General features: G+C 42.1%; 1 protein-coding gene across 3 annotated transcripts in view; it reads left to right on the top strand.

Annotated features, from left to right (window-relative positions):
* Positions 1–6,935: 6,935 nt before the first annotated feature.
* LOC121277239 (semaphorin-4D-like) overlaps positions 6,936–20,695 on the top strand; it is a 205,624-nt gene continuing 191,864 nt past the window's right edge. For 2 of the 3 annotated variants that reach the window (XM_041186432.1, XM_041186431.1), the window contains exon 1: positions 6,974–7,044. The gene's annotated coding sequence lies outside the window, so the exon portion shown is untranslated. Of the gene's footprint in view, positions 7,045–20,695 lie in introns of all 3 variants that reach the window. The other variant, XM_041186429.1, reaches the window with a different exon arrangement.

Genomic DNA, 20,695 nt, shown 5'->3' with positions numbered 1-20,695 from the left:
AGGAGAGATAATTAGTGCATGGCAGGGGACTGCAGAACAAGGGAACTGACTGATAGGAGGGTTGTTAGGTGGATGTTGCACTGCAGGATCTTCACTTGGTTGAGCACCGCCGATCTCACCATCAACACAAGAATGGTTCAGGTGGTCGCCGGCCAACTGGATGACTCTATGTTCAAAGTCCGTGAGGACCTTGATTTCAGGCATTCCTCCACCAGTCTGTGACCTCTCCCTTTTGTAATGTACCAGCTTGTCCTGCATGAATACAGATAGAGAGAGTGTAAGCAGGATGCCTACCAGGCCAAATAACAATAGTGCTGACCATGGCTGCCACCACCTCCCATGCTGGATTGGTGACATTGCTTGCTAGTCTTCGCCCAGAGCGGGGGTAGAGGATCTCATGACATGCCTCCACTGCATCCAATTGGTGCTCGAGAGGCGTTGCTAGATCTGGGGGCAGAATGTTTCCTCCCTTTGGCAGCCATCAGTTCCCAACAGCTTCTGATCCTTTTAAGAGTGCCAGCTCTGTGCAGGGGTGGCCTTTAAATATGACACCTGGTTTACTGAAGGCCTGAGGTGACGGTGGGGTGGAGGACATCCCGCCAGCAAACCAGCATGTTTCCCAAGAATACATAATTAATGAAGTGGGAATGGGGCGATACGGTGTGAAACGCCGCCATTGCGGCTGGCGGCTAAAACATCCTTTTTCCCACCTGCTTCTGCACTTAATGCAAATCAGGGATAATTCTACCCTAAGAGTCCATGGTATTTATCTTGAGTTGCTGAACTGGATGGTTAATCACTTGATTTGCAATTCATACAAACAACTTGAGCCTGTGAACATGATCAGTTTTTTGCAAGGTTGCAAGTTGGAACAACAAAGTCAAAGCTTTGTGCTTAAAACCAGCAGCGCCAACATAAAGTCAGTATCATGGACCAGAAATGGATGGAGATCAGCAATGCTGCTTCTCAGATACTTGCTTTCATCAAAAAATCTGATCAGGAGTGAAATCAATGCTCAAAAGTCTCATCAAAAATACACTTATAATGGCCACACATTTTGGAAAGGGAACAGCTGTAAACTTCCTTAAAAACTGTACTCCTTCATTCGAATGTTTGAACAGTCTAATTTTGAAGGAAAATTTTAATTGTTAATTTTTTTGCCCTCTTAAAGGCCTTGTTCAGGGATTAGTGCCTCAAGCTTCTGCTTGTAGTTCAAGTTCCTGTTAAACTCCTTATTCCACCTGTCATGAAGCTTTTTATGTACTTAATATTTTTGAAAATATTTTTCTTTTAAAACAGAGGTTTTGTCTGTGTGTGTGTCTTAATTGGATTAAAGCCAGCCAGTCTGGGTGCTTTGATGGGTACTAGCTTTGAGATGTAAGCGAGATAGTGAGTATTTGCATTTTTTGAATAGAGCTTTCAAGAAGTGGGGTGAAAACAGAAACCCATCTAGCAGCCACCAAGCAATATATTTATATTACTAATAAAATTGGTACCATGAAAGGGGTTTTGTTGTTAGAGAGGTTTAGTTTAGAGGTTGTTGATACAATGGGAATTAACATTCAATGGGGCTGGTAGGTATAACTTCAGCAGAGCAGAGGCAACGTGAGATCAAAAGGCAGCTGCAAGCCTCTAACTGGCTCCACAGAGACCAAAGTGAAAAGAACCTCATTTTGAATTCATAAGATGGAAATGCTTTGCCTGGTGTTTGGTTAAGTTTATGGGTTGTTGTTGCCTTAATGTGGATTAGTTTCATTTAGTTTAATGTAAAACCTCAAGAACTGATGGTCTGATTCCTGAATTTAGTCGCATCTCAAACATAACACTTAAAATTATAGGTTATGACAGTTGTTTAAAGTTTCCCTCTGGGATTTTTAAATAGCTCCACTTTATCAACTGCATTGGTGATAACGCACCACTATATTCTAGGACTTGGTGTATTTCTCCTTTTTTATAAACAGAATATATTATTTCCCTTACCTGGTTTAATTGTCTTAAATACATTCATCTATTATATCTTAAATGCTCTTTCCAAAATCTGCTACCATCAGATCATTGTTTCTGGCTTTTGCTTTGCAAACAAAATTAAATGTAACAGCACAATGGTCTGTAGATCTCAATAAAGTTAATTTTAATATGCTCTGTTACAAGCAAATTTCTTACATTTGATAAGCTATAAAACCCATGACTTTTTCTCTGTTCTTTTGAACCACTGAATTATTGTGAGTTCTCAGTAATGGTGTTGCACATTTAGCTCCTTGCTTGATTATTTGAAATAAGATGGGGCACAGAAATATGCTTGGCCTGTCTAACACCAAGTCAGTAGTCACAAAGTCAACTGCAGGTGCTACTCCTCCAGTCCACACTCATATCAAGTAATTTACCTACAATTTTTAACTAGCCACACTAATACTGGTCAAACGGGAATACTAGTAGACCCCTACAAACTTTGAATTTTATTTGAAATTTAGTTTAATTTTGTTTGTCACCGTTGCAAGAAATTTAGTTGCAGTTTTGGCCTATATTTGTTCCTAAATTTTAGTTTTAAAAAATGTTTGCCTATTTTCAGTATATTGCTTTCAAGTAGTATTCCAAAATTATATTTTAAAAATGTCTAATTCTTTTAACACAATGCACAAGGTGACAAAATGTTGGAAAATCACAATTTCAGTCACAAGTACAGTAATATTTTATCCTGCAAATTCAGTTTCCAACATGTCGCCCTGGTGTTGAACACAAATATTTTAACTTTGGTTACAGTCTCATCTATAAAGTTGAAATTTATTTCTCGATTTCATAAGAAATGCAATTCTATTATCAATTTAATTAACAAAACGGGGTGTTTCAGGTTGGAGTTATGATGTCATTTGTCTGTTGTTGTGAAGCGGAACTGATAGAAATCTGCAGTCAAATCCCGATTTGATTCTGGAGTGCAGGCACCTCACTGCTTAGTCTCGACATGACAAGGATTATGGTTTTTAGAATATTCTACATGAATAAAGGTTGGGAGGAGAATTCACATGTGGATAGTAGTGAATGAGCACTCCCATGGTAGTTTAATCCTGTATGAGACTATGAGCGGCGCGCAACATGAGCACAGTATCATTAACTAAAAATTCCAGCTATTGGTCTCAGACTGATACTCTTTTGAGTAAACCTGTTTCCATCTGTTTCAGATGAAGTTACATTGTTTCATAGTTTGCCATTGTGAGATTTGAACTCTTGATAATCTTTTAAATGAAAACCAAATCAACAAAATTGGGATAAATCAGGCACAGCCCCTAATTCAGGTCAGCTGTAAAACCAAGAGCAAAGTTTAAAGGAAACTTACAAACTTTAAATCAAAATGTGATTAAAGGGGTCAACAAAACACCCCAGTCCCCGCGGTGCCCACCGAGCACGGAAGGCCTCGAGAGTGCCAGCAGACACTGCGTGCTCCTTCTCCAGGGACATCCGGCAGCGAACGTAGCCGCGGAAGAGGGACAAACAATCGGGCGGGACTCCCCCGTCGATCGCCCGCTGCCTGGACCTGTTAATGGCCAACTTGGCCAGGCCCAGGAGCAGGTTCACGAGGAGGTCCTCCTCCTTCCCGACCCCCTTCCGCACCGGGTGCCCATAGATCAGGAGCGTGGGGCTGAAGTGCAAACAAAACATCAATAAAAGGTTTTTCAAATAACTAAAAAGGGAGTGCAGCCTACAACACCCTATGTATACATGGTCCACGGACTCCACAAGACCGCAAAAAGGGCACGTGTCCTGAGAGTCCGTGAACCTATGCATCCTCTTATTATAAGGGACTGCTGCATGCAACACCCTCCAACCCAGGTCCCCGATAGAAAGGGGGAGGACACCTCCGTAGAGGGCCTCCCATCGAGGGCCTCCGCCGCCGGACGGCAACAAGGCACGCCAGGGCATGTCCGGTCGACGGACAAGGGCGAGAAAATGGAAGGTGTGCAGCTGCAGTCCATACAAAAAGCCCCTCTTTGCCGTGCCAAAATGCACAGAGGGCACGTCCCCGAGGCGGCTCATATTGCGGGGCACCAGCACCCGAGGGAGGGTTCGGGGCTTGGGGCCAATGTGGAATTCCGTCCGAACAGGGGAACGCTCAGATGGAAGACCACCGCGCACCTGGGCCACCTCAAGACCCAAAATAACGTCGGGTCTGAGCACGACCGTTCTCAGGTCTTGGATGGCATCGGCTGCGACCTGGACACTCACAGACGCGCGTCGCGCCAACTCCTGCGGGAGCATCCAGCCCAGTCCTCCGCCACCCAGCACGTCCCCGATCCTGGTCACCCCTGCGGCCACAGCCCTCCTCTCCGCCAACCACTGAAAAGGACGGAGGGGCGGATTCCTGAGCAGCGGCTCTCTGACGATAGCCGCTACTCCTGACGGGGGAGAGCTGCGTCGCGAGGCGACCACTTTCCAGACTTTGATCAGGTCCTGGTAAAAGACGGGCAACGCCTGCAAGGAGCCACCGAGGCCCAGCTGTTCTATAAACAGGAGCTGCACGTCATAATTCAGGCCGTGCACCTGACGGAAGAAATACGTCATCAGGGCACACCATCTAGGAGGAGGCTCGACGTAGAGGTATCGCTGCAGGGTCTGAAGGCGGAAAGTCGCCACCTGTGTGCTTGGCACACTAGCGCCTGACCACCCTCCCTAAGCGGGAGACTCAGAACCTCGGCAGCGACCCAGTGCAATCTTTTGTCCCAGAAGAAGTCGACTAACAATCTCTGGATTCTTGTGACAAAGTCCGGGGGAGGGGTCAAAGTGACCAGCCGACTATTTAGGCTGATAATCTTTTAAACGAAAACCAAATCAACAAAATTGGGATAAATCAGGCACAGCCCCTAATTCAGGTCAGCTGTAAAACCAAGAACAAAGTTTAAAGGAAACTTACAAACTTTAAATCAAAATGTGATTAAAGGGGTCAACAAAACACCCCAGTCCCCGCGGTGCCCACCGAGCACGGAAGGCCTCGAGAGTGCCAGCAGACACCGCGTGCTCCTTCTCCAGGGACATCCGGCAGCGAACGTAGCCACGGAAGAGGGACAAACAATCGGGCGGGACTCCCCCGTCGATCGCCCGCTGCCTGGACCTGTTAATGGCCAACTTGGCCAGGCCCAGGAGCAGGTTCACGAGGAGGTCCTCCTCCTTCCCGACCCCCTTCCGCACCGGGTGCCCATAGATCAGGAGCGTGGGGCTGAAGTGCAAACAAAACATCAATAAAAGGTTTTTCAAATAACTAAAAAGGGAGTGCAGCCTACAACACCCTATGTATACATGGTCCACGGACTCCACATGACCGCAAAAAGGGCACGTGTCCTGAGAGTCCGTGAACCTATGCATCCTCTTATTATAAGGGACTGCTGCATGCAACACCCTCCAACCCAGGTCCCCGATAGATAGGGGCAGGACACCTCCGTAGAGGGCCTCCCATCGGGGGCCTCCGCCGCCGGACGGCAACAAGGCACGCCAGGGCATGTCCGGTCGACGGACAAGGGCGAGAAAATGGAAGGTGTGCAGCAGCAGTCCGTACAAAAAGCCCCTCTTTGCCGTGCCAAAAGGCACAGAGGGCACGTCCCCGAGGCGGCTCATATTGCGGGGCACCAGCACCCGAGGGAGGGTTCGGGGCTTGGGGCCAATGTGGAATTCCGTCCGAACAGGGGAACGCTCAGACGGAAGACCACCGCGCACCTGGGCCGCCTCAAGACCCAAAATAACGTCGGGTCTGAGCACGACCGTTCTCAGGTCTTGGATGGCATCGGCTGCGACCTGGACACTCACAGACGCGCGTCGCGCCAACTCCTGCGGGAGCATCCAGCCCAGTCCTCCGCCACCCAGCACGTCCCCGATCCTGGTCACCCCTGCGGCCACAGCCCTCCTCTCCGCCAACCACTGAAAAGGACGGAGGGGCGGATTCCTGAGCAGCGGCTCTCTGACGATAGCCGCTACTCCTGACGGGGGAGAGCTGCGTCGCGAGGTGACCACTTTCCAGACTTTGATCAGGTCCTGGTAAAAGACGGGCAACACCTGCAAGGAGCCACCGAGGCCCAGCTGTTCTATAAACAGGAGCTGCACGTCATAATTCAGGCCGTGCACCTGACGGAAGAAATACGTCATCAGGGCACACCATCTAGGAGGAGGCTCGACGTAGAGGTATCGCTGCAGGGTCTGAAGGCGGAAAGTCGCCACCTGTGTGCTTGGCACACTAGCGCCTGACCACCCTCCCTAAGCGGGAGACTCAGAACCTCGGCAGCGACCCAGTGCAATCTTTTGTCCCAGAAGAAGTCGACTAACAATCTCTGGATTCTTGTGACAAAGTCCGGGGGAGGGGTCAAAGTGACCAGCCGACTATTTAGGCTGCTAGTGCACTCGTAAAGGCAGCCCAAATTAATAATGTTAATCATTGGCTATCACAGTGTCGGCAAGTGACTCCGGAGAATGGACATCAGACTCTTCCCCTCGTGGCTGATAGAAGATCTACATGCTTAAAAGTAAATAGAATGAAAATAAAATGAAAACAAGCCTCTGAAAAAACAAAACTGAAAATAATTTTCACAATCTGTTTTTAAAAAAAATATTTCTGTTGTTTCGCAAAGGAAAAGATAGAAAAAATACTTCACCACGGTTCTAGGGCACTTCAGTGGCAAACAAACATTAACAGAAGCGAAAAGGTGGGGAGGAGGTTGTGTTTAAGAGGGAGTTGAAAATGATCAGCCCGAAGCGATGAATCCAGTGAGAGATCTCATAACTGAAACTTTATCCTTCCTTCAGGGTCTCACACATCTAGATGCAAACATTGTAGGGAAAGGGAAGTAAGTTACAGAGGATGCCCAGGGCAGCCTGTGTGGGAGACTGGCTCTGGCTCTGACTCTGGGTTCTGACAGGGGGCTGCAGGCGGGACGAGGCTGCTCATTAACACCAGTCCAGCTCTGGCCGCCATACTGCGAGGAGGCGCCTGTGGGACTGGACTTGTTGCAGAGGCAGAGCTGCGGCAGGCAGCACGGACAAGCCGCACATTTCCTGTACACTGTTCCGGTAAGTCCCACATCAGCGTCCGCTTTTTTTACTTTGTTTTGTGATTGTGGAAATGCATTTCCAGAGGCTCGGGGTGGGGGGGTGCTGCAGCGAAATGCTTCAATTGGCCGCGCTGCTTCTTGTGGGCTCTCGCCCCCTTTAAAAAAATGTATTTTAAAAAAAGAAAACTAATCTCGCTTTGTCTGCAGCCGACTGGAATTACTTCGCAAGAGTTACCGCACTGAGATTCTGTAGAGTTTGCCGATACCGCACGCGTCTGCTTTTCTGCTCGTTCGCGCGCAAAAGACTAAACATTTTTTTAAAAAGTGGAATAGCTGCGGGGGGTGGGTCACGCCACATTTTGTTGTGTGTCTCTTTGGGAGATCATTTTGCATTGCACGGTCTTTCGGGGCAAACAAACAATTGATAAAACATTTACTTTGTGTCACTGATATGGCTCGAGTGTTCAGCTGGCAGATCTGCCACAGAGTTGGGAATGAAAAGCTTTTATCAATTGTTTGCAGAAGGTTTACATTGTGGCACCGCTTGTCGTCTATCGTCCTCAAGAAACCTTTCCAAAACAGGGGGAAGAAGGAGAAAGAGTTGGATTCTTTCAAGATGTGTTGATCCGTGATGTGTAGAAATAATTGCCTCTGATTGAAACGCTCTCTTGTATGGAAGAAATTAAGATTTGTGCATAGGCATTTACAGTCAACAAGATCACGAATTTTCACCTTCAGGGATTTTAGTTTGATTCGAATTAGCCGAAGGGCAGTGCAAGTCATGAATTGGGTAGATCACAAAACAAACCCAATCTGGCGATGTTTTAGTGTGTCCAGTGGGGTATATAATATGTTAGCAATCTGAGTCACTTTGTGGGCTGATGCTAGGTGCCTTATTCTAAATGTAAATCGATCTATATTGTTCTTCTAATTGCAGCTTGAATGCCACACCAACAAAGACCTAGGAATAGGCCACTGCCCTGCTTTCTTGGTTGGGGTGTTGTAAGGGGTTGGCAGAGGGGTGGGTGGGTGCTTCGAGGAAAGAATAATGGTAAAAATGAGAAAGGGAGGCGACCCACTTTGAAAGCCCTGATTTGTTTTTGCACAAAGTTTGGTACATAAAGTGACAAAAATAGTTGAGTATCGGCAGTTTACAAATGGTGGATATAGGTCCGAATTCAGTGTCATTGTTTTACCCCCACTGTCTTCGAGAGTTATGAACAGGATCGTAAAGTTACAAACCTTTGATAAACTTGATTTCTCATTTCTGCGTTTGCTTTACAGCTTTAAAAGTTGAAAATCTTATGAACCGTTTTAAAACAGAAACTTATTGTTGGTTGGACATTAGATTAGCTTTCAAACATTACAGATTTATTTGGAATATTGTGATTACCAGAATGGTTTTTGACCTTGTTAGCCCACCAAAATTTAATTGGGATTTGGATAAATTTCATCTGAGTTCAAATTATGCAATCCTGTCAATTCCCATTGTAAAGTGTATGATTTTCTAAACTTGCTGAAATAAATATAAAACATAATAAAATTAACTATAAGCTGGCTAATATTCTGTTATGAACCTTAGGGTGCTGTAATTGTTACTATGACCCTGCTAAGGTTATTTTACTTCGAAATCAGCAAGCAAATATTTTCTATTGCATAACTTTAGTATTGCGCTATTTCATAGCTTCCCATCAATGAATGTGTCTCTTTATTTAATTTTTAGCATGAAATAATAAATAATCATAAATGGGAGGCAAGGAAATGCCTTATCAACTGATTATACCTTTGGGCTGGTGGGGCATGTCTTGGGAATAAAAGCAAAGACAAATGAGTTTGATCTCAGCAATGCCTTGCAGGGGAGATGCTGACTGGAGACTTTTTTCACAGGCAGTGAAAATAACTGACTGCTCTTGATCATTTCAGTGTTATAGAGCAAGTGATTGCTTTGGGTTGAAAGTATGACAAGGGAAGTTGGACGGAGTTCAAGTTTAAATTTTTTTTTAATCAACCAGTTGCAATATTTGCTTGATTTTCACTGCAGACATTAAACAAATGATTGTGATTAATTGCCTGAAAACTCTTGGGAATAATCTCATCAGGTTTGCACTGTTCGTATTTATGCAGAATATTTTGCATATTTTATTTAAAATACTCAGACTGTACTCCATGATACCTTAATCATGCTTTATTAGCTGTGGAGACAGCCATTTTTGAATACAATTAGATTTTTGAATAGAAATAAAATCTGGAACACCATTGTCTAATCTAAGATGTCATTATCCAAAACAATAACAGATCTTGCTCACCCACCTTTACTGACTTACACCCCCGTCCCACAGAACCTCCAAATTAAAATTTGTCAATCTATCTATGGTTGCACCCCTTCCTATATCTGTTATCTTCTTTCAGACCTGCAGTGTCTCTCCTTAACCTCCTGGTTTGGCCTTCTGTGTCCTCCTGTCCATTTATCTTGGGCTGTGCTTTCAGCCACCTAGATTTTTGGATTCCCTCCCTAAAACTTCTATCTCCCCATTTTCCACTCTTTCTTTAAGAACCCTCACCCTCCCCCACCCCACCCAAAACGGCTGCTTTGAACAAGAAATTGGTCAGCCGTCTAATCTCTCTTTACTTGGCATAGTATCTACTTTCTTTATAGCTTTGCAAAGTCAACTTGGGCTAACTTTCTGCATTAGAGCTGCTATATTGTATGCAGGTTGTTGAGATGATGGTAGCTGCAGTAGTACTGACTACTCCATTGTACCTGTTATTTTTATATTGGTAAGCTATCTGGAAGAATATCAGTTGCTCGCTTAAGTATTTGGACTAAAGTCTGCATAATGGAATGTTGTATGCACTGAATTTCAGCATTCTCAGCATAGGTGATCATATTGCTCTATGTTCCCGGCCACTGAGCTTTGGAAGTAGCAGCAGTTTATTGCATAACTGTACAGTTCATGGCTGGTAGTCCCAAAATAAGGTCCCATCTTTGCTGCGCTTCTATCCAATGCAGATCTCAAAGTTCAGAATCCAGTTCTTTAGGGCGGGGTGATTGTACCTATGTACCTTAATTGTTTAGCAATGAGCAGGATCAAGAGCAACCTGCCATGGCACTTAGCCTTGCATTTGCAAAGCATGTATTTGCTCAGTTGTTTGAGAGTTGAATTGTTGGAGAGGGGAAGTTGTACTAGTAAACTGGACTGTAGTAGGTTCACACTGTACTTTTTCAGAGATAAATCCCTACTGGATTGTAGTATAAATACATAAAACTTCTGAGGTACACTTTTGTTTACTTGGAAGATTGAAATTTAACACACTGGGCCACCTTAGCTTTATTTTGAGCAGAATCTGCTATAACACCAGGAATGGTTGAGCAGTGTTATGAGTAGTGACATTATGAAGAGTATTTTACTAATTTTATGTCTTATATCATCTTATATCATGATGGCAGTGGTTGTACTCTAGTTCATCTCAAAACCCTGAATTAAGGAGGGAGAAATCAGCGGTGTGTGTGTGTGGGGGGGGGCTCAGGTTTATTATGATATTGGTATATTTAAGCCCCAGCTCTGAGAAGAGGAGACAATTGTGCACAGAAAGAAGGAATTTTATAAATGTCTTTATAAATCATCCTTTTTTTGAAAAGACTTTTCAAAGAAAGTGACTTGTTTTTTGAGTATCAGTATTTATAGATATATTGAGAGGCTGTGTCATGTATACGGTATATTGTGCTGCGTTTCTGCCACAATCTTAGATTGCAGAACCAAGGCTAAGGCGGACGCCATCACATTTTCAAAGAAAAGAGATGATGTAATTTAGGAAGTATCAATTAAACAATTCCAAACGTGAATTTGAATCTTCAAGCTGATCATGCATACAGGATGGCCAAGTGATTAGATTTGAAGTCCTTTAGGACAGCAAAAGATTTGTATTAGTGATGTGCTGATTTGTAGAACAGCAAAGAAGCATAATGCAGAAGCATTACAATAACAAAAATAATGCTAGAAATGCCAGCAGACTTAGAATATTTTGTTTCAGCCTGTCCCTGCACCAGTATCCTAAGAAAGCAATTTTTTATTCTTGTGGACTAGTAGGATTAAGGTTGGATGCTTCCCACTCAATCAGGATGTGCTCTTGTAGGGAAGTACCTGCACTCTTCTTAGACTCTTAGCCATCCCTTTATGGTCAGTCCAGAACAGCCTTGGGAGCAGAACTTTAGTAGAGTTTAGTGCATGAGTCAAGGGCGAAAGATAAGAACTGAGATTCCACAAGCTGAAATAAAGTTAATAATTCTGTGGATGCATATTTTTTCAAGACCTCAGATTGTAGGATCTGTGATTATTTCAAACATATTGATATTTATTTTGTTTTACTTGAATGCTTCCATAACATCACCCTGAGTTGTCTCTTTGGGGCTGACCTTCTAAATTTATGCAATCTCTCTTCATAACCCGTGTGCCCAATCCCAGCCATCACTATAATTGTTCTTTGCTGCATTCTCTTGAATACCTAAATGTTTTGCTCATAAGATGACAAAATTGTGCATTCTGTTAAAACTCAGAACCTGAATGAGGTTTGTGTTGTATAGCCCTAGATTCTGTTTATTCTCTTACCTGCTACCGCACAATGTGATTTTGACAATCTGACTACCAGTAACCCCAAATTCCTCCCTTGTATCATATAATTCAATTTACTTTTGCCTATTTACTATTCTTTCTTAATCTTATAATATTGTAATTGTCCACATTATAATGCATCATCCACTCTTCAGCCCAGCTGCTTGACCTAGACAGGTCTTTTTGTATTTAATCAGCCTGTTCCTTGTTTATTGTCCTTCACAGTTTGTTGATGTCAGCAAATTTGTTAGAATTTTGCTTCTATATTGTTACAAATGCAAGGTTGGAGAAGATTATATTTTGGGACTATGTATTTAATTAAAGGAAAATGGAGAAATGAAGGGAAGAAATGAATCTGAACTGGTCTGAATTCTGCTGACAACATCCCAGGTTGCTCAGTTATTAAAATTAGAAGGGGGCCCTGATTGTTTAACTAGGAAGAAGCTGCAAGATATTCTGTTTACACCTGTAAGCAATGACCAGAACAGCTATACTGATGGTGGAGAAGCTGTTAGTCTCCCAGTCCCAGGAAGGTGTTAGGAATGCCGGGTTTTGTAAACAGTTATACTTGAAACTGTCTATTTAATTCCAAGATAGAATGAAGTTGGGGGGTATAGAGGATAGCTAATTAGTATTACTACCTGGCGCAAGGCCCTTATGATTAATATTGCTATGGAGATGGACTTTGAGCAGGGAAGCGTCCACAGGAAGCCAATGTCAGTAAGGTTGTAGATTTTCCTAAATATTGCTGAACCTCAAACACGGAATCAAGTCTATAAGAACCTGAGAGAAAAAAGAGCAGAGCGATATCTGCAGCCAGTTTCTATTGTTCACCATACAAAATGCAGGTGGGAGCCCCATGCTTGGAGTGAAGCGACCAATGTTGTGAGGGTTTAGACAAAGCTACAGGATTCACCTAGCTTTGAGATCTCCAGGCTAACCATGGAAATCAGTTCAGGGACTAGAAGTTTTTGGGCTGGAAAAGGAAAAATGATCTAAGAATCACTTTGGACTGGATCTTGGAGAATGGAGTGTCTACTTAATCATAGAATCTCACAGTGTGCAGAAGAGGCCCTTCAGCCCATCGAGCCTGCACTGACGCATGAGAAACACCTGACCTACCTACCTAAACCCATTTGCCAGCAGTTGGCCCATAGCCTTGAATGTTATGACGTGCCAAGTGCTCATCCAAGTACTTTTTAAAGGATGTGAGGCAACCTACCTCCACCACCCTCCCAGGTAGTGCATTCCAGACCGTTACCACGCTCTGGGTAAAAAAGTTTTTCCTCACGTCCCTCCTAAACCTCCTGCCCCTCACCTTGAACTTATGTCCCCTTGTGACTGACCCTTCAACTAAGGATAACAGTTGCTTCCAATCCACCCTGTCCATGCCCCTCATAATCTTGTACACCTCGATCAGGTCGCCCCTCAGTCTTCTCTGCTCCAATGAAAACAATCCAAGTCTATCCAACCTCTCTTCATAACTTAAATGTTTCATCCCAGACAACAACCTGGCGAATCTCCTCTGCACCCCCTCCAGTGCAATCACATCCTTTCTATAATGTGGTGACCAGAACTGCACACAGCACTCCAGCTGTGGCCTCACCAAGGTTCTATACAACTCCAACATGACCTCCCTACTTCTGTAATCTATGCCTCGATTGATTAAAGGCAAATGTCTCATATGCCTTTTTCACCACTCCACTAACATGCCACTCCGCCTTCAGAAATCTATGGACACACACCAAGATCCCTTTGTTCCTCAGAACTTCTTAGTGTCATGCCGTTCATTGAATACTTCCTTGTCAAATTCCTCGTTCCAAAGTGTATCACCTCACACTTTTCAGGGTTAAATTCCATCTGCCACTTATCTGCCCATTTGACCATCCTGTCTTATCTCTTCCTGTAGCCCAAGACACTCGACCTCACTGTTAACCACCTGGCCAATCTTTGTGTCATCCGCAAACTTACTAATCCTACCCCCCACATAGTCATCTATGTCGTTTATATAAATGACAAATAATAGGGGATCTAGCACAGATCCCTGTGGTACGCCACTGGACACTGGCTTCCAGTCACTCTGGCATCCTTCTGTCATCAACCTTTGTCTCCTACAACTAAGCCAATTTTGAATCCACCTTATCAGATTACCCTGTATCCCATGTGCATTTGCCTTCTTTATAAGTCTCCCATGTGGGACCTTGTCAAAGGCTTTGCTGAAATCCATATAAACTACATCAACTGCACTACCCCCATCTACACACCTGGTCACCTCCTCAAAAGTTCAATCAGGGACAGGGTAAAGTATAATCGTAGAGGGAGAATTCTGGTCATTTTAAATGTTAAATGGAGTATTTTTACTGTAGTTTAGAGCATAAATTGTCTACTGAAATAGTGTTTAGTTAATGCTGCTTTTAGTTTGTGTGTTGCAGTAAAAGTCTTCAAATTTGAAATCTTGTGTGACCCTCTCAGCCATTCTCTGGAAGTTCAAATTTCTTTTTAAAAGTTGTCAGTCTCCATGGGGATCGTAATAGTATTCATCTACAAATCACTTATATCCACTGTAAATTATTAATTATTAATACATCCCATTAATTATCTGCTCCATTCTGATCCAACTCAATGTACAATCACCTTTTATCTCCTCTGCCTCAACCAATCTGCAGTTAATTTCAGAAGCATTTCAGTTATGCTGCCTGCTATGTGGAGCAGTCCCCTTTGTGGCAATGTTTCAAAATTCAAGTTCAACTTAGTTATTATTTGAAAATGCATGGGATGGTTAAGCATGGCCAGCATTGATTTCTTCAAGATTTGAACAAACTTAGTTGGGGTACTGCTTCTCGGGATCAATACGATGTCTACTTTTGTTCCATGTGGGTATATAGATGGGTTGAACTTGGGTGTAGGAAGCACAATATTGAAATTTATTGACACTGCAAAAGTAAGGCTTTGGCAAGTAGCATTGTGGACCATGAAAGACTTAAGGAAAACATAGGCAGGTGCAATTTAATACAATGAAATGTGTGATAAAGCATTTTGGGAGGAAAAGTGAGGAATCGAAGTTTACACACCATGAAAAGACATACTGATAGGTCTCTGCATATTTAACCCTAGGGACTCAAATACGTGATTCATTAAGTGTGAAGTCAGGTACTAAATCCTGAAAAAGGCCATTGTATTTGAGGTTGATAAATAGAGGTGTGAAGAACTTTGGTTCGACCACAGATGGACTTTTTACATGTAGGTTTGGCTGCCTCTTTGTAGAAAGAAGAATAAAATTTATAACAATAGATTCACCAGGATTAGTGTCAAGAATGAGAAACTAGTTATGAGGTGAACATGGTCTATTTCTACAGAACCATAGGAGGCTATGAAGCCTAATGGAAGTTAAAAATGTTTTGATCAATGTTAATGGTCATGTCCTGCCTGGAATGAGGAAATACAAATATGGAGAAAAATTTGAAGAATAGTCATTTTTAATTTGAATGCAGATTAAAGGTGCTGTAGTCGAAGTATTTAAATTAAGTTAATGAAAGGGTAGGCAGGGTAGGAAAAAAACATTGATTCCGGTAGTTGAGGAGTCAAGAACAAGCAGCCATAAAAGATTAAATTAAGAAAGTAAGAGTAACCTCATCATGCAGAGTTGTGGACAATGTTTCCTATAAACAGCAGAGCTGCATACTGAAATAAACTACCCATGCACTACAAAACAAAAGTAGAGGGAATGTTGGTTGTGAGGCAGTGGAATTCACTTCTCAGGTTAGTATGTGAGGCAGAAACTGTGTCAATGTTCAAGATTAGATTGGAGAGATATGGAAAGAGCATGGGTAAACGTGATTAAACTATGGGCTTGTGCAGAGGCTGAATGCTGACACGGATTGGCTGGGTCAAATGGTCTGCTTCCATGTTGTAACTTCTGCCTATTTCTATGGTGTGAGAAGTTAGAATAAATTTTTGTGCACTGGGTTACAAGAAAATGGAATGCTTTGCCGGAGGGATTGTTGAGGCATAAGCCATTGTATCTATTGAAGATGTCACACATGTTTTAAAAGGTGTTTCCCCAAAATTGCCCATGAACAATGTATTTGTATGTATGTGTGCATGCATTTTCTAACCTGTTTAGTGAGAAATTCAATTTAAAATAACCTGGCAGCAAAGCCTTTTTACTTTTATAAAAAAAGGTTAGTTTATTTCCCTCTCTTGCTCTGGAGGTTACCTAAGAAAAAATAAAGTTACTAATGCATATACAGGCAAAGATTAGTTAAAAATTAAGATAAAACAATACCTATAAATGTAAATCAAGATTAGTCCGTATTTGGTGCAGGCCTGATAAGTATTGAAGTTGAGGTATTGCATTGTCTGAAGTGAAAGTCTTGAGGTTGTGGAGTTGTCTCGATAGTGGAAGCCATTGCAACTGCAGAATTGCTGGACGTTGCTTTAACAGGTGAACTTTGTAGATGGAATTGGGTTTACAGGGAGGATAGAAGGTTCCTTGCTTCTAGTTGTGCTTTTAGCTACCCAGTTACTTAACAGATTATTAGCTGTTCCTGGACACGCCTCCCTGGGTTGAAGCTCTTGTCTGCTTCTCTGTCAATCAAGGTGGATCTGTCTCTAGGCAGTTTGCTGCCCTTTTCAGTGCTTTTTGCAGATAAACCAAGATGGCCACTGTTATCACATGTCCTGTACAAAATACCATGTCATCTTCCAAATAAGGCATTGACACTTCAAACAGCCCTTCTCCCACCTGTTGTTTTTAGCTTTTGCCCTGGCTGAGGCACAATTTACATTCTCACGAGGTATCAACAAAACTTCGTTATCTCCTGGACAAGACCACAGTGAACCATGATTAAATTAAGAATTGTCCATTGTCCTCTTGGATGAGGAGACCCAGTCTGAAATCCACAATTCTGTTTGATAGCTTGGAGCCATTTTGAAACAATCTTGAAACTCAGTCCAAGGTTTTTTAAAAAATTGTAACATTAAAACTGTTTTTCTAAAAAATTGTAATATCATATCTGTGCACCGTAACAAAGAGAAATATTTTAAGCAGTGGAAGAGCTATGTGGAGAGTTCAGCAGTGGGTTTAGTTTTGGATTACTGTAGCAATGAATGACTTAGACAATGTGCTGAATAGTCTCCAATGTTCTAAAATTGTCGGGTTCTGTGGTTGAAGACATGATTGGGCTTAGCTGTGATTCTGCTTCATGTTTGGATAGCCATCGGAGATTTTGTCTAGAGCTCATGTGAAGAGTGGTTCTTTGGGTCAGTTATGGGAGAGCAACTGTATGGAACTCTAGTCCTGTGAATGCATACATGTATTTAGTAGAGGAAGAAGAAAATCAGAAGATGCAGAGTGTACTAGATTGAACTGTTGTTGGAGATACCTACCTCATTTATTTGTTTGTACACAGCGTCTGTGGTTTTTAAATGTTTACAGGTTGAGTCCAAAGTGGGTCAGTAATGAAGTATGGTTAAAAACAGAATAAATCTGACGAGGAGTAAATTGTTCAAGAAGAAAATAATTGCTTATTCACACTTGGGTTGTAATAAGAAATTGCAAACCTCTGAGCTATAACAAATGAAATAAATCTGTGTGAAAATTAAAGAATGAGCTCCACCTTTGATCAAGTTAGCTTTTGATGAGAATACCTTTGCTAGGCACAAGGAGATTGTAATAACAAGGTAATGTGTCCTGTGGGTGTTTTTTTTCCCCTCAATATGTAACTGAGAACAGAGAAGACAAAGTACATGTTCTTGAGGTTTGAGAGAAAAATTCAGATAGCAATTTGACCCAGTTAAAGAGTGGAAATGTATTAGTACTGTGGCTGGCAAGGTTTCATCTGAAAATGAGACCTGTGCCACATTTCCCCTCTTCCTCGCTGGCATGTAATAATAGTTCGTTTACAACTTTTGTGTATTTTTTCCCAATGTAATAAACACTGAATAAACAATTTATTGCCTTGACAGAATGCAAATCTAACATTATGGATGAGGAAGTGACTTAAAAGTTTGCTTCTGTGCATTTATGCTGAAGTTGCTAAATCCAAGCAGGCTTACATTTCAAAGGTGAACTGATCATTTACCCACATTTCAGATTGCATTTTGTCTTGCAATCTAGTTTAATTCCAGGATTCTTCAAGTGAATTTTGTGAAAATTAGAGTCTAATTAGTGAAAGGCAAGGCTGACAGGGCCTTTTTTAAATAAATAAAACTGCCTACCCAAAATAATTAATTTTAAGTGGTCTTTTGAAGTTTTTTTCTGCACTTCATTCATACAGGGCAGGTTTATAACAACAAAAGGGCTGCTGCTGACATTTAACTGAGTTCTGACATGCCTGCAGTCAAATTTATCTATTTTTCATTTTCATCATCTTTACTTGAACATTCAAACTCACTTTCAATCTAATACACCATTTTATAGCTATCTCCAATACAGCCTGGGCAAAGTTTCAACATGGTCAAAGAACTGGCCACTGTGGTTTATTTTATTAAAGTAATTAAAATGGTGCAAAATATTACTGCATTTTTGTAGTTGTCTGTTTTTTGTAAGCTACCAAAGGAGCAATTCATAAATACAAATTGCTTAAAATTTATTGTGGGCTAAACCAGGCCATACATGCATTAAATGAGAAAGCAACTCACAAAATAGAGTTTTATATTGAAATAATTAATGTGTCTGTATTTTAAAGCAAATTGGGTTTGCTTTGGGGCTTGAAACCACCACCGGAGTGTGGTTTACTTGTTAAAACTCTATTTGTGAACTGGATCAGTTTTCTGTAAAACTTTTTAGTGACTAGTGTCCTCATGGTATTTAGGAAAGTTCCCACAATGCAAAGCATGTCTTGTGGGAACTTTCTGGAGACCCATTAATGTTAATGAATAGAGGCCACGTTCTGTTTAAGAATTTGTGCAGCTATATAGAGTCAGGTGATTTAAATTTTTGTTCCGAATGTTTCTTGTTCAGCAGCAAATCCTGCTCCTGGCTAGGGCAGTGAAAAATGTCAAGCTTGACTACTGCATAGTGCTTAAGAAGAATGTTGTCCTTGTTCTGTGCATGAAGGGACTATGGTGATGGTGCCTGGAAAATTTCTTTCACACGCCAAATCATTGGCACTGATAGTTCCTGGAAAACATTGTATTTGTATTTTGACACCATTCAGTATCTCAATCTTAAAGTGATTAATTTGTTTTATTTTACCTTCTTTTCCCTTCCCTACGCAACTAAGCACTTCCCTCAGCTGTGAACATGTGCAACTAGAAACCTGCTGCTAGGTCTCTGTCAGTGTTGTGTACCAGGTGACAGAACCTCTGATTGTCATTACTTTCCTCTTGAAACAGGAAACCTTTGGCTGACTCAAATAGCCACATGCTTGAGTTTGAGACTTACTGCACTAATGTATTGTATAGGCACCAGTCACAATACTGGAACTGCTCTTAGAAGAGTTACAAATTCCCTCCTATGTGACAGTGACAAAGGTAAACTATCCCTCCTTGTGTTTCTTCATCTGTCTGCAACCGTTGACCAGGTTTATCACACCATCCTCCTCCATGCCTCATTATTATCATTCATTTGGCTGGGACTGCACTCGCCTGATTCCATTCTTATCTACTCATAGCTAGAGAATCACTTGCAGTGGCTTCTCTTCTCACTTCTGCAATGTTACCTCAGATGACTCCAAAGATCTATCCATGGCTGCCCTCTTATTTCTAATCTGCATGCTGCCCTAACAGTGACATCATCTGAAAACACATCAGTTTTCACATGTACACTGATCACACCCAGCTCTACCCAACTACACTGCTCTTGATTCTGCCGTTGCTAAGTTGCCTTACATCCCTTACTGGATGAACAGAAATTTGGTCCAGTTAAAATTTGAGAAGACCGAAACCATTGAGTTTAGTCCCTGCCACAAACTCCATTCCTAACTAGTTCTGTCTGTCTCCCTGGCAACTGTCTGAGGCTGAACTAGGCAGTTTGCAACCTTGGTCTCATATTTGACTTGGAGAAAATCTTCCAAACACATAACCAGGGCATCACAATGACTGTCTGTTTCTACTCCTGGAACTGCCAATGCCTCAGCAGCTGACACCCTTGTCCACACTTTTGTTATCTCTAAACTTGATTATTGCAGTGCACTCCAGTGGCCTACCACATTCTATTGTCTGTAAACCTAAGGGCATCCAAAATCCTGCTGCCTGTATCCTAACTCCCACTAAGTACTTTCCATCCTCTGCTGTGCTTGCTGAGCTACATTGGTTCCTGGTTAAGCAATACCTTCTTTAAATCCCTCCATGACCTTGCCCTTCCCTATCTCTATAATTCTTCCAGTTGCACAACCCTTTTGAGATATCTGCTGTTCAATTCTGGACCCTTGAGAATCGTAATTTTAATCACCCCACCATTGGTGCCTGTACCTTCAGCTGCCTAGGCCTTAAGCTCTGGAATTCATTCCCCAAACCCCTCTAACTCTCTACCCCTCTTTAATCCTTAAGATGTTCACCTACCTCTTTGGCCAAGCTTTTGATCATCTGGCATAATAATCTCCTCCTGCGTCTCAATGTCAAATTTTGTTTTGCTGTGCAACTGTTCCCGTGAAGCACCTTGAGATTTCATATTAAGGCATTATATAAATATAAATTGTAGAATTAGGATTATGAAACTCCATTGTTTTTGTTTTGGTGCTTTGCTATATTATGACACCATCCTTCTGAGCATTGTAGAAAACTGATCTCAATCTCAATTTTTCCTTTCATATCATGTTGCAAAGCTGAAATACTCTAATTTGCATGAGCATTGGTGATTTATTTTCCTGGAATGCTGTTGAAGCATTAAAACACACTTTTGCACCCTAAAATTTGGATGAATTTTGTGTTCCTGAAAGAAGAGGAAATTGAGAAATGAAACATTTGTCGTCTTTTGGCATTGTGTTGCCAACAAACATAAGCTTGTGTAACAAAAAATAGATGCAGGATAAAATTCATTCCATTCTGCCAACAATGTGCTTTATCCCTAACTTCAAAAAGCACATTCTACGATACCACTGCAACGTTTCCCACACA

The sequence above is a fragment of the Carcharodon carcharias genome, chromosome 4 (assembly GCF_017639515.1).
Source record: "Carcharodon carcharias isolate sCarCar2 chromosome 4, sCarCar2.pri, whole genome shotgun sequence".
Taxonomy (NCBI): domain Eukaryota; kingdom Metazoa; phylum Chordata; class Chondrichthyes; order Lamniformes; family Lamnidae; genus Carcharodon; species Carcharodon carcharias.
The sequence above is the reverse complement of the archived record's forward strand: the minus strand, read 5'-3'. Positions and strand labels throughout refer to the sequence as shown.